This window comes from Argiope bruennichi, chromosome 5, assembly GCF_947563725.1.
Source record: "Argiope bruennichi chromosome 5, qqArgBrue1.1, whole genome shotgun sequence".
NCBI classification, from domain to species: domain Eukaryota; kingdom Metazoa; phylum Arthropoda; class Arachnida; order Araneae; family Araneidae; genus Argiope; species Argiope bruennichi.
The window spans coordinates 32,783,001-32,798,772 of NC_079155.1; the positions used below are offsets into that span (position 1 = coordinate 32,783,001).

The window sequence follows — 15,772 nt, forward strand, 5'->3', positions numbered from 1 at the left end:
GGTTATCAGGATTTGGACTACAAGCTAGAATTCCAAGGAAAAAAACCATATTTAAATCAAAAGCAACGCGAAAAACGAGTTAAGTGGGCAAAAGAACACATTAAATGGTCAGACAATCAATGGAAGCAAGTAATCTGGAGCGATGAGACTAAAATATTGCTCTTTGGTAGTGATGGAAGAAAATAAGCAGATGGTAGAGTAGGTGAAGCGCTTCATCCTGATTGCATTGAAGCAACTATAAAAGCAACAACAAATGCCGTGATTTGGGCATGTATATCTGCAGATGGTGTGGGCCAAATTTAAGTGATTGATGGCATCCTGAATGCCAAAAAATACAACGAAACTGTCCGGAACCAAAATTGATACCTTCCATCAGGGATTTCTTCTCCAACAAAGCACCATTTATTTTTCAGCAGGATTCAGCTCCATGCCACACAGCAAAAGTATGCAAAGCATGGTTTCAAAATAAAGGCATAAATGTATTACCATGGCCAGAAAACAGCCCTGATCTCAACCCAATTGAAAATTTGTGGCGACGTTTGAAAATTCTTGTACGAAAAAAACGTCCATCCAATAAAAGACAACTTATTGAATCTATAATTGATTCTTGGCACCATGCGATTACGAAAGATGAACTCCAAACACACGTTCACTCGATGAAAAGACGCTGTGAAACTGTCTTAAAAAATAAGGGTTATCCTAATAAGTATTGATTGTGTAAGTACCACTTTAAAAAAATGCAAATCTAAGATAGATATAACTAAAATGAGCGTAACTTTTTTTGTAATACAGATATTGTAATACTGTTTTTGTTATTACATTCTACATTAAATTACCTTCAATTTTATATATAAACATTTGTATTTAAATGAAAATTATTATATTCTACAAGCACGCAAAGTTGAAAAATATGAAACTTTCAAAAAATGTCCACACTTTTGGCCACCACTGTATATATATATTAAATCCTTCAAATTGGCGTGGCTTCGTTTTTTTTTTTTTTTTCTTTTTTTCCTTTCTTCTATTTTTTAAGTGTCCAAGGAACTTTTCATGGATTACTTTGTTTTTCCCAAGAATAATGATTTTTTTTTTTTTTTAAGAATTTAACTTTTAACGAGTCTAGTTTAAAATTTTACTTTTCGTACACACTAAGAATACAAAGCTTCTAAAATAACAGGTTATATATCTTCTTCAAGCATTCATCTTTTTTTTTTTTTTTTTTTTTTTTTTTCCAAATCTGAGATCTTTTCTTTAATTTTTCAAAGCTTTACGAAAACGATGGACAATCGAAAGTTTATCAATAAAGATCGATTTAATTTTTTTTTTTTTTTTTTGTATTGGATAAAAATACATGACTTTCAATTCATCTCTAAATTTTATAATTACCATACCACCAATATGATAGATCACTATATTCTTTGAGAATTTCAATACATTCATAAAATTTTTATCTCCATTCAGACAAAATGACTCGTCCATCAATTAATTCCATCTAAATACTGTTGAATTCTAATATAATTTCTTGCCCTTTTATAATACAACAGGTTTTTCACAAATGAAAATATTCTGAACACAAAGGTATAATGTTTTAGTAATTAATATTTCCTTTAAAAATAGTAAAATGATTTTTTTTTTTTTTTTAATGAAAGAGCCTCTAAGCCTACCTATCCAAAAATTAAATTTTTCTTTGTTCAGTGGCATATGACCATCGAACCATTTGATGCAACCGAATTCAAAGAAACGTAAATACAGCATTTATTATTCGATATTAGAGGTTCGTAAAAATTCATGAAGCCCCATAAATATTTTCGACATTGGTGACTACATTACTATGTGTTTTCATTTTACAAATTTATGTATGTAATGTAATCATTTATATATATTTGTATATTGTAATCACACTGGTTTTGAAAAAGAAATAAAAATAAAGAAATACCGATCTTCAGAAAGGTATCATAATATAGATTAACTTTTCCAGGATTTGCAGTTTTTTTTTTTTTTTGTAATTATCACTGTACTAATAAGTAAAAATGATTGTAAAGTCAAATATGTTTAAATGATTATTAAAAACACATTCTATAAACATTGGGTAGGGAAAAAAATGCAACTATTCAAATGTATTCAAAATCGGATAACTCACTTTTTAAATTCTTCGAGATTGAAGTTAGATGCTATTTCTTGCATATGTAGAATCACTGAGATTGATGTTATACATGCTTATAAAAAATTTTATTAACATTTGAAGCAAATTCAGTCTTCAAAATTATCTCTTTATGTGTAAAGTAAACCATCCAGATTAGTGTTGTTATACATGTTTTTTTCTTTTAAATACAAATATTTGAAACAAATTTAACTTTGGAATTTATTTTTTTTATACATATAATTGCTGAGATTAGTTGACGATATATGCCAAAGAAGTTCAAAAAGTTATTATATCTATATATGAAACTTAGTCACCAACATTGGTAATATGTCAAAATTTCAGTTTGAAAAGTTTTCTCTATAACTAAAGTTACTAAGATTGGTGATATATATGCTTAAAAAAATATTAGTTTCAAAAGAGTTTAGTCTCTGGACTCCTTTGAAACCAATATTCTTTCGTTTTATTCAATATCGTATTCAAGGAAACTTACCATATAGTACAAATATATTTGCAGTCATAAATTATAAATTTTTTCATAAGGAGACTTCACAAAAAATATACAGTCAATGCTATTTGTAGTAATTACTAATGGTCCAATTCAATGTGATTATTACAGTCAAATGATTAAAGCATCCCCAAATGCTTTAAAAATAATATAATTCTATAAATATATGTAAAATTATTTTGTTTGCAGCAGAAGGTAGGTTTGAAGACATAGACGAGACGTTATATTTTTAATCTTGTTTTATTCTCTTCCGCGTGGCAGGCATGATGCTTTACAAGAAAGTGCACTGCGGCACAAAAGCAGAAGTAAGAAAGAGGGGCGAAACAAATGATCATTAGTCCTATATAACATGGGATTTCCGGCCACGCACCAATTCAATATATGCGGTGACCTTTGACACCTTGGCAAGGGCACCGAAGTTATCACTTTCTCTTGATGCATAGATTGATAGTGCAGTAATTTTTACACAGCTTCTTACGTGGAATGGTATCCAGAAGCAAAAGAACACCACTTTAGAATAATCCCAACATAGGCCGAATTAGGCAAAAAATTTAGTAAATCAATTTAGATTAAATTAGATATTAAAATATCATTACAATTTTCCTCCCAACGCAATACATGGAAGTGCATCGGGGCCCTTTGACATACAACCATACCTTACAGTGGTGTCTGAGTAAGTTTAATTTAAAAGTACATTAAAAGTGACACCTCAGTTTCCCTTACCTTCACATTATACAAACATTAATACAGAAATCCCATTGATCATTTTATATTAGAAGCATAAAAAGACTTAAATTTGTGAAAATAGTATATAAAAACCTTAATAATCAACAGTAATAACAAAATATTAAAATTCAAATGATATAGAGCACAAAGTTATTTTGACCGACATGGGCCGAAAAACATACTTATCAGAGATGCACATCAACTTATATGCTCACAATAACAACCATATCTCATCTTGATTAAAAATATGTATAAATCTTCTTGAATTTAATTCTAAAGAATAAATATTTTGCAATAGTCAGAACAGTTGCAGAATAACCTTGAAAATATGACTGAATGGTTTAATCAAATTTTACATATTTTATTGTTTTCTAAAGCTAATCTGTAAAGAAAAAAGAAAATATTTTAGAATACACAATTATAAATCATTTTAAATTTTTATTAATATTAAATTATAAAAAAAACATTTTTGCAAATTACAATAGTGTATGATTTAAAAAAATGACACATTTCAATTATTTTTGAAAATAAAATAATTGCTTAGCTGGATATTGCTTCTTTCCATTTTCCAATCTCATCATAATTTTTTTAACAAAATTAACATCACTTCATTTGTAATGAAAATTACTAAATACTAGCTGCTTCAGCGGCTATTTTGTTTACCAGGATTAATAGCCATCAAAATTTTAAATTAAATATTTTATGTAATTGATCTTATTGGCATCTTCAGCAAGATACTTTTAAGCTTAAAGCTTTTGATATATAATTCATATTTAGAAGTCTTATGCTTTCTATTCCTTTTACTACCCATTTTCCTTATGTTTTACCAGTTCCCCTGAAATTTGATGAACTTTAACAATGTAATCTAATTTCTAACCCAAAACTATATAAAATTTGGCATTTTTTCTTCATGTTAATAGTATTTCAAATATAAATTTAAATCTTTTACAGATTTAAATACACTGCTTGCTTTCGTGAAATCTGCTTTGGCAATAATGATTTGTATGAAGAACAGAATAGTAATTTGGATTGCAAAACAAAAACAAAAATACTTTAATAGCAACTTTTATCTACAATTTTGATGGCCCCCAAAATGGTTTTTTTTTTTTTTTTTGTATTATTGCTAAATATACATTTAATATTCATTCTGAAATCTTAAGATTCTTCTTGGAAAATATGCTTAAAATACTTTTTAAAAATTGATTAAATATAGAAAATATTTAAACAGTAAAAGCATTGATTTCATTGAAAAGATAGTTCTTTGAATTTTAAGGTGATGTGAAAATCATTTTTATACTATAATATTTTAAGAACTTATTGTTGGAAAATATCAAAATTTTGTTTCTTTGAATTAAAATTAAAAAAAAAAAAATGCCCAAGGTACACACATTTTCCACCCTCCAAATTATATATGATCCAAATTTTCGAAGCTGTAGGTTAAACAGTCTATGCTATAGAGTTCCAACACACATATAAACATTCATCTTTATTATAAGTAAAGCTAAAGATGAGCCAATTTAAAAATAAATAATAGTTAAGAATGTGATTGAAATGAAAAATGTTAGTATCATATTAAATACAATACTATTATCTAGGGGCACGGCAGTGACCCCGTCAAGTCAAACAAAAACAAGCGGCACGGCCATACCATCCTTTTCTCGAAGCAGTTCAGGCCATTTTCGAGCCCCTATAACTTCATTATGGATAAAACTAGAAGCCTGAATTTTCAGTAACGAAGCAGGCATTATATAAACACGGTATATTTCAAATTTCATTAAATTTGAACCAGTAGTTTAAAAATTATAACTAGTCAAAGTTTGTGAATTTTGTCACTGACTGGCTGACTAACCGATCATCAAAACTCTAAGGCACTTCTAGCAGACATAGAAGCTTCAAATTTAAAATACAATTAGTGTTTAGTGTATAAATCAAGAAAAAACTAAAATATTTTGCAATTTAGATCTAGTTTTCTAAATACACCAACTGCTTAAATAACTTTATAATCCCATATAAATATATAGGATGCTGTGCCCCCAGATTACAAAGTTACATTTGCAGTGAATGACTCAGTGTACCAGTATATGTATAAATAATAATAATGAAATAATAAGTATATATATATATATATATATACACACAAAATGAAATGAGATGCCATAAAAATTTTATTTGTAAAAAAAAAAAAAAGTCTGGAAAACAGTTCTTCTATCGTAAAAAATTGCGAGATCCATTTAATACCAAGTCGGTCAATTTATTCAGTCCCTACTTAAGGGTCCTTCTGTCTTAAGTTATTACGTAATTAGCTAACCTAACAACATCTTATAGTGACCATATCAATATTAAAAATCTTTTATGGTTTAAATAAATAGATTGACTTGGCCATTGTATGAAAACACAATGCATCTTTATATTAAATTAGATTACATTAGCATATTATATTAAATTAGATTGTTTAGTGCGATTTCCAATCCCATCTATTTATTTAAACCATAAAAGACTTTTAATATTGATATGGTCACTATAAGATGTTGTTAGGTTAGCTAATTATGTAATAACTTAAGACAGAAGGACCCTTAAGTAGGGACTGAATAAATTGACCGAATTGGTATTACACTGATCTCACAACTTTTTACGATAGAAGAACTGAGTTGCAAGACTTGGTTTTTTTTACAAGTTATGTTTTTGATGGCATGATTTGTTAGAATATAACATAATAGTTAATATAATACTATTACATTATAAATAGTTTTTTCTTTTCATAATTCATATTTTTTCTAATAAGCTTTGATGCAGTTTATTCTAGTTCCTATCAATGAATGATTTTTTAAAATTTTTACATTTTAAATTATTTATAAAACATTTACAAACAAGGTATTAATAAAATATATATTGTGACTTTATCAAATTGTAATCCTTTATCTATATTGTTTATTGTAAAGATGACTGAGTCTTAAACAGTGGGATTATTTAGCAGGCTTACAAATTTTTTTAATTAAATGAATGTATTAATAAAATTTAGCTTAGATAATGTTTTTAACTTTAAATTAACTATAACATACCTGTTTCCATAAACTTTTTGCTTTCTTCATTTACATCAACTCCATTATTTTTCTTTTAATTTCATTGATTCTCTTTATATTATCCAAGTCATTAGCTAAAAAAGTAAAACTAATTCATTAATTAATCAAACGTGTATATATAAATTATAATTAGCATAAGCACTTCTATTCTTTCAGGTTTTCCTGGTAAGAATTTCATATTTTTCCTGATAAATGCTTTTTTTTTAGTTCCAAATGATTATAAAAATGTTATTGTCATTTAAGTTCAACAATTTTATTACATAGTTTGTTTTGTAATATCTTAAAATGTTCATTTTTTTAAAATATTAAAAGATGATGGAATATCAGTATTTTCAAATTCTAAAATTTAAAATATTTGCATTTTTACATTTTTAAAAAATTTAATTTCAGTCTCTACAATAATTAAAAGTATAAATAAACAGTACACAAATATTATTGAAGCAATAAATAAATAAAAATAAAAATAAAGAATCAAATACAGAAATACTCTGCTATTTTTTTTTATACAAAATTATTTAGCAAACCCATTTTTATAAAAATAGTTTGCTTGCTGCAATTCTGGAATAAACAAAACCAGTTTCCAGAAATTACCAGCCTAAATAGTAATATTTAAAAATTCAATTGTGAACAAAAATAATATGATAAGAAAATGCATTACAAGAAATGTGTTTAAATAATACATTTTATATATATATACATATGCTATCTCAAAAATGATACAATATCCATATAAAAAAAAGTAAAAAATTGAATATATATACTGTACATTATAAGAAAAGTACAATGAAATGTCTAATAAAATAAATAATCATACTATTAAACAAATAAAAATATTTATAAGAAATTCAATTTAACATCATTTTGTTTCTGGCTGATATAAAAAAAAAAAAGAAAGAGAAAAAGATTTTTTGAGAAACTAAAAATTTTAGTTTTAGAAGTTATAATCTCTTTATATTAAATTTATAAAATTAGTACTATACACCTTTATTCACTTATTTTTTCAATTCAATACTACATATAGCACCTAAACTTAGCATATTTAAGAAAACATATTTTTTAATTACAATTGACAAAAGACTAAAATGCAAAATTACAGATTTTAGAAAATATAGAATAATATATTTAGTTCTTTTAGAATCCATTTAAATTTATAACTGAAATAATTTATCCTCAAAGCCCAGTTCTTATCAAGACTACGGACATATAAATAATGTGGTTTTGCATTGTTCATACAAAGCAGAAAATTTTCAAAAACTTTGAAATTCCTCTTTTGATTATTAGATGATAATGGTCACTAATATATCATGTTAGTACAACCTTAAGACAGTCTGATTTGACAGTTTTTTATGGTTGAATTGCACAAAAATTGTGATAACATTTAACAGGTAGAGCCTTATTGAAATTGGATACCACAGATTCCAAGTTGACAATGACATTTAATTTGATTAGATCAATCAGATAAATTGTGAAATTCAAAAAAGGATAGCAATGCCTATAGTGCAGCACAATTTTAATATTTAAAAAGTACTCTGCATTGAATAAATTGGCAGTAATCAATTTCAAACAATTTAATCAGTGAATAGCAGAATTTAGAATAAAAACTTTAAACTTTTCTGAGCCTTATATATATACTATATACCTTATATATATAATTTTATCTAATCAGATAACCTTATTCCTGCAGATACCATGATAAATTTCTTTTACAAATATGATGACATTCTCAGATATAGAATCATTGCCTCAATACCAGGAAAAACCCACTCTGAAGTTTTTATTACCAACCTTGAAAATTTTATAAAGAACACCAAAAATGGATAAATATAGTCCAAGAAAATATCACAACAGAAATTTTTTTCTCCTTGGAATTTCAATACAGAATACTCATGAAAAAATTTGTAATAAACTGATGCTTGGAGAAAAAAAGAAAATTTTTCTGATAGGAAAGGGATTAATAAAGATAAAAAAGTAAATCAATAAAATTTTTTCCTTTACTAATGAAGCAATTGTAATTTAAAAAAAAAAAAAAAATGTTCAGCTGACTTTTTGATTGTCTGATACTTCTTTATATCTTAGAGGCTACAGCAGAATTAATAATTCCTAATGCAAATAGTAAAATTTTTCAGCAAAATTAATCAAATATTCATCTTTATTTACTTCTATTAGGTATAATTTCAAATCACATAAAATATTAACAAAAGAAGTCTTAGTGTTCATATTTTCCTTACTTTGGAGGTTTGCAAATAAATTTTCTATCTGAAAATATCAACTTATTTTTAATTGCTTATCTTCATTTATGGATCAGTTAAATCACACTCTCATAAGTAAATTTTTTTACTATTGAAGAAAATATTTTTCTCATTTGAATATGGGGCTTAATTTCAAGAAGTAGATAATTCAGTTTTAATGGGTAATAATTGATTCTTGAATCTTCAATAAATGTCTTTCAAAAATTTGTGATTACATTAAAACAAAAAATAACACCAGTTTAAAATTCTGTTAGAATGCCAATATTTCAATATTTCCACATGCATTCTGAAAAAAGAAGAAAGTATTAAGCATTAAAATTTTGCTAAGTAGTGTATTAATAATAACATAGTTTAAAAAGAGGAGATATATACTGAACCTAAATCATACGATTTATTGTATAACATATGTGAAATATGTTACAAAAATTTCTGAATTATTATTTACTGTAATATAGCTAAATACGTTACACAATTTTCAAATTATTATTATTATTATTTACAAAATAATAATAACTTTCTAATAAAATCCCACATTAATTCATAAAATTAAGAAAAAGACAGTACTAACAGCTTCGACCCACTGAAATTTTTGAGCAGTATTTTTTTTCCCCTTTGTGTATTTTGGGATCTAATTTGCCAATTGATGTAATCTGCCAGCATATTTTACCCAATACTGTACATCTGACTTACTGCTCAGTCTTTCTTTTTTTATGATATATTGTATTAGTATATTTGTCTAGTTATCTATATAAATATATTAAGATATAAACAAATCAGAAACTTCAAATAAAAAGAAGTAAAAATGAAAGTAAACCAGTGGAAAGAAAAGTGCATTAAATTTTTTTAAAAACATGAATAATATGGGAAGAAATTATAAAACAAAGCAATATGATAAGTCTGGGAAAGTTGCAATTCAAGGAATATTTTGAAAATAATTCATAAAATAACAGTAAAAGTAGAAATAAAATGTAAAACAGAATGTAAATCAAGGCAATCAATGCATTAATTCCTCATGAGGGAATGAAATCAATGTGAATTATAAAAGGGATTACAGCATTTTCTACATACTGTACCACACAGGTTCATCTTTTGATAAGCGATTAATGTGATCAATGTCTTGATTTAACTTTTGTTTTTACCTTTGTTATTGTTTAATGATATAGATACATACATACATATATATGCTGCCTTTTGGGAATTTTTATGCAGTAATATCTTTTCATTTTATCAAACAAACTATAAGAATGTTACAATATATCAGGTAGTAAGCATTGTGTAGATATTACATAAAATTTCAAACATGAAATAAGAAAATATAAAATGCTTATGTATTTCCAACATCCTGAGCATAATATATATATATATATAATGTCAATTGAACAATTATCAGAAAAAAAGAATTATATCAAAATGTCTGTGTGATATAGAAGTAAATAAAACAATATAGTAATAGTAACAACAAGTAAATAGAAAAACAAACTTTGGTACTTATGTATTAATTGTATGCCATTAGCAAACTTTTAGCTTAACTGCAGCAGTTAGCATACTTTAGGCTAACTGCATGCCATTAACAAACATAGTCAATAAACTAATGTATATCTTTAGTAATTTTTTTGACAATTAATCACTGGCAGGAGATCAATGAAAAAGTATCCAAACTTCCAAGACTTCTAATCATTATTTAGAAACAATAATGCAATTATTAGATATTTTAAAATGTACTGATATTTCTCTCTCTCTCTCATTTCTTTTTTGCTAGTTCTCAAGAACTTTGACTTGAGAAAAAATAATGTGATAACTACTGACAATAATAGAAAGAAGAATGCTTTTTGGAATAATATCTGGTAGATCTAGCAGTGATTCACAAGTTATTGATTAAGATGACAATTGCATCAGAGATAATGCAAATCTAGCACATAAAAAGTAGTAAAATACATAGCATAGTGTTTAATACATTGTTGGATGTGAATCTAACATTTAAAATTGACTTTTTAATGGAATTTAAGCAATATTTGATATTATGAATAATAAAACCTATATTTAAAATGTAAGTCATCTAAATTCATGAAGCTCTTCTTACAAATACAAGATATGCAGGTATAGTAGTACATCATTTAATAGCGCTTAGAAGTTAACATTATATTACAGATAGATTTATTAAAATTATAGGATAATAAATTAAGCACCTTCTAAAATCAACTAATTTAAAACTATCTCACAATTAAAAACTGTTAGAAAAGTTTATAATCCAGCGCTTGTCAAATTTAGTACTTGATTGCAGAATAATAAGAGCTTAGCATTTCCAATCTTGACACATTATTGTTAATTAAAAGATCATGACATCATTTTAAAATGTCATGTAATTTGAAGATTATGAAAAAGTGCACTAACTATTTCAAAATATAACAGATTTTTTTATAGTAAAATTGCAGTTTACAGGAAGCAAACATCAGATAAATTATATTGCAAACATACTTTAAATATAACACAATCTTTTCATGAAGAGAAAAAAATTTGATAAGAACAATATTGAATTGCTTACAAATTTATGAAGAGTAGTTATAGTTTTAATAGTAGAAGTAATTTCTCAAACACTCTTTTTTCAGCAGCAGAACAGAATAAGCAACTATGAAAAAAATTTGGAAATTAATATAAAAAAGATTAAACTTTTTATATAAGTTTAATACTTTCTAAAAATTTTTTTTATATTGAATAGAACTGCAATTAACTTAATCACTTTGGGAAAAAAAAAAAGAATATGTAAGCAAAATTTTTCTCAGTAAAAATGAGTAAGATATTGAAACAAAACTTTGATATGTTTAAGTAGTAATATTTTAATATAATATATAAAAATATAAACAACATTTTTGAAATATTAAATTAATACATTATAAATAAATTTCATGTTTTTTTGTAAGGATTTTTTAAACCAATTATCCAAATAAATACGATCTCACCTATACTGGGTGTACTATTTAAAAAGAGCATTAATGTATCCCAGTATTAGCTTGGATAATTGGTATTTTTTAATACATGATCAGAATTATTTATTAGTAGTAAATAACAGTTTAAAATTAAGACTTCCTGAAAAATGGAGTCCATATATAAAATAGGAGATAATTAAATACACAAGCAATTTTTTTCCTTCTGAAAAATAACTACACTCATTCATATATCCTGTTAAATGAAAAACAGGGGGAAATATCAAATCAGCAATTGTCATTACAAGCAAAAGAAAATTTAAATCAATACATTAATAAAAATTAGTTTTCTAAAAATTTAATTTAAGATTAAAAAGAAAAGAGTAATGATATACAGATTTTTACAAAGGAAACATTTCTTTAAGATACTATATACTCTTTTAAAACTTTCAAGATAAATAGGGGTAAAAGATAAAGATAAATAAGGGTAATAGAGAAGAAGTTGCCCCAGTACTTTTGTTAGTAAAATTCATTGAATCAATATTCATTTAATTCTCTGCTGACAAAATGTGTTTGAAAAGATACACATTTCATAAATTAATCATCTTTGAGTATTTAGATGGTGTATGAGTAAAGTAAGTTTTAAAAAAAATATATTCCCTTGATTATTTTTTTTTCCAGTTACTGTTCATTCTTGAACTCGCAAACAACTGCTGGAGAGTCATCAGACATGTATTTCATTTTTATTCAAAATTGCTCCATCTTAATAATTATATAATACAGAGTGTCATCATTTTTTCTTTTTAGCATCTCAAAGATTCATAAATTTTTATGAAGAGTTTAATTATAAAACTTAAAATAACAGAAAGGAACTACTATAAAAATGAATATTAGATTTTTTAACAAAGTCCACTTGCACATGAATTCAATAGTATGAATGTTTCAACAGAAAATTTTTCATTAATGAAACATATCTTTGGTACAGTTCTAGGGACAAGTACCATTTGGCGACTTTCCGCCAAATTTTACTCGTCAAGCCCCACGGACGCTGTAATCTTTAAAATTTTATTTCTCAATATTATGATTATTTTCAAGAGATGCTGGCGATTTTAAGTTTGGAACCAAATTTGTTGGTACCCGTCCCTAGGATTTAGCCATATCTTTCATGCTTATTTAGAGAATTGGGTTAAATAATAAAATTAACATGAATTAATGAAACAAAATAGATTTTAGTAGTTAAATAACATTAGTTGAAAATATTCTTTTCTATAGAAATATTTAAGCTAGTTGAAAGTTTTAACTAGCTTTTCATAAGATTCAATAAATATTTTCTCAAACAAACATACATGTTTTATGATTAAAATTGAATAATATTTTCTTCTTCACAATTTGAAAATTGTCATACAGATGGAAATCACTGATTCACTTCCTTTAAAATCTTTCAAATAGCTAAAAAGGTAATATTTCAAATTAGTTGAGCTGCATAACTAATTTCTTTTAATGAATAGTATAAATACTTTTTTTCCCCCTTATGGTTAAGGCAATTACTGTACAGATGAAGATTTCTCTTCCCCGATAAACTAATCTATCTCCGTCGTCATTACTTACGAGAATGCTTATTCCCTGATCTTTATAGTTATTATATATTGCACAGATAAATCAATAGTTATATAATTTAAGAAGGGGGGAGGAGACAGCAACTCTTTGGATCTTATTTCTCAATTACAGAAAAAAAATAATGATGAAAAACCATTTTTTTGTTATCTTATCCAAATGCTCAAAGTAAAAATGTATTTCAATTTTCCCCAAATTTAAAGATATAAATTTTTAATATCATTTCTGTAATAATAGTATATATATACAATGCTTATTTAAGAAAAAAAGTATTCTTATACACTATATAATATTATTAATGGAAATACACTATATAATATTATTAATAGAAATATATATTTTCATTATATTGCATAATAGAGTTCAGATTCCAAATATATTTTGTAGGAATGACAAATATCCTTTCCACAAAATAACTTTGTTTAGTTATATTTCCAGTTAAAGAATATGCCTTCTTGACAAACTAGTAAGACATTCTAAATAAGAACTAGTGTTATTTTTACTGATAAAAGCATAATAAATACACATCACATTCATTCAAAAATTTCATTAAATGAAAGAAAAATTATAGTTACAGAAGATTTAAAGTGAAAAACATAGTTAAAAACTTTTAATATTTATAATAGTAAATATTTGAATATATTTTTTAAAGTTTGAAAAAGTCATCCATTTAATTTTTGTTCTTATGTAAAAATATATATATATATTATTGATAAGTCCAAAATTTATAATAATAAGCAATGACATTAAAGTTATATTTCCATAACAAAAATCAACTAAATTTTAAACTGATGCAAAGTTTCAGATTATTCAACAATTGTGCTAATAAAAAGATAATTGAATATTGAATAAATGGAAAAACAATAAACATTTACCACAAGAAGCAGGTAAATTTTCAGACTTTGGTTTATTGGTTTTCTAAAAAAAGACAATGAAAATAATAAGTAGATATTCACAGAAATACAAATGCAAAATTTTCTTCTTCATAATAAACAAATATTAAAAGATAAATTCAAATACAAATGCAAAATTCATAAGGAAGCAATTGAATAGTAGGACTTTTCTTGAATCAAAATAGTCTATGCAATATATCAATTTGCATCCATTTAGAATAACATAAATTAAACTAAACATTTGAAAATGAGAATTTTAGTTAACAGTACATTTGTGGGACATGGCATTAAAAAACAGCTCACAATTTACATAAATTCTTATTCAAAAACTTTCCAAACACTTAGCTGTTTTTGAAACATTATTTGATTTCTTTCTGTTGCTTATGACAAAACAATGGGCAAAAATGAGATGTGTTTCCTATGCATTTAATGACCCCTGTCCTTTCATTAAATACTTTAAACTTTAAAAGCAGTTATTTATTTTGAAAAATTTAATATTTATTTCATCCAAATCTTTTCGTAAAAAGTTCTTTTCACAATTTAAAACATTTAATTTAGCAGATATTTTTATACCGTTTCGAATGCTTGTCAATTTTCTATAAAAATTAATGATTTAAAAGGAATTTCTAGATGGAAAGTATTAAAATATTTCTTAACATATCCAAATAAATTTGCTTAGCACAAGATAACTTCAACTTCTATGACACCGGACCGCTTTCTGCGGCAAAGGAAGGCTTTGCCAGTGGTCCTTTAAACAACAATAGAAACTCGAAACTTGGGGAAATGTGTCTTGTCTATTTCTGCATTACAGCTCTCGAAGAGAAATGATCCATTCTACTAAACTATCTTCTGAACAGCCCCATATGATCGATATATATTTCTTCTCCCTCATAAAACTTTCACCTTAAAAATTTCATGCTCATCTTTGTTCATCGTAAATAAAAGGATTAAATTGTCATAGTAGACTTATGGATTCATTAAAATAATTCACATTCACATCTGTATGCCAATGAAATAAGTATGGCAAAAGAATAACTCCTTAAAAGAAATACAAATATTGTATGTCCTCTCAAAAACAACCGTCATTTTTTCTTTGTTAAAGGTTTTTATTCATCTTTAAAATCGCATTTGCTAAAGATTGTATGATATTATATCTGAGAAAGTATTGCAATCGGCAAAAAAAATTTGCAATTATATTTTACTGAATCTGACGTCTAAGATTTTCTTGAATCTGAAAAATAAATAAAATCTTTAAAACCCCATTTTTTTAAAATTATGCGCGAATACATTTTCTTAAAAATGAAATGATGAAATTGGTATATGGTTTTTACATACTCAAAGTGTAAATTTACTTCGAATTTTTCTCCAAAATCATGTGCATGTTAGCTGAAAGATGCAACTAACCAGACAGATGAAATCTGACACATTATTTTATAACTACACTTGTAAATATCTATCGAGTTTTATTTTTAAATATTATTAACAGACTTCTTTTTTGAAAATCATAGTAGATGTGTGGTAAAGCTTTATATGCCAGATAACAGTTCCTGGACAGGAGTGATCTCTTTTGTCTAGTGGTCATGTTACTCGGCTACAAACCATAAGGTTACGAGTTCGGTTCTGCGCTATAACAAAATTGCT

The 15,772-nt window shown here is 25.7% G+C and overlaps 1 long non-coding RNA gene across 1 annotated transcript; it reads right to left on the reverse strand.

Annotated features, from left to right (window-relative positions):
• Positions 1–2,392: 2,392 nt before the first annotated feature.
• LOC129969005 (uncharacterized) lies at positions 2,393–14,824 on the reverse strand. The gene is made up of 5 exons (XR_008784448.1): positions 14,705–14,824; positions 14,114–14,156; positions 11,246–11,329; positions 6,434–6,528; positions 2,393–3,756 (listed from the first exon to the last, which is right to left on the reverse strand). It is a non-coding gene; the product is annotated as an uncharacterized LOC129969005 (long non-coding RNA).
• Positions 14,825–15,772: the final 948 nt, after the last annotated feature.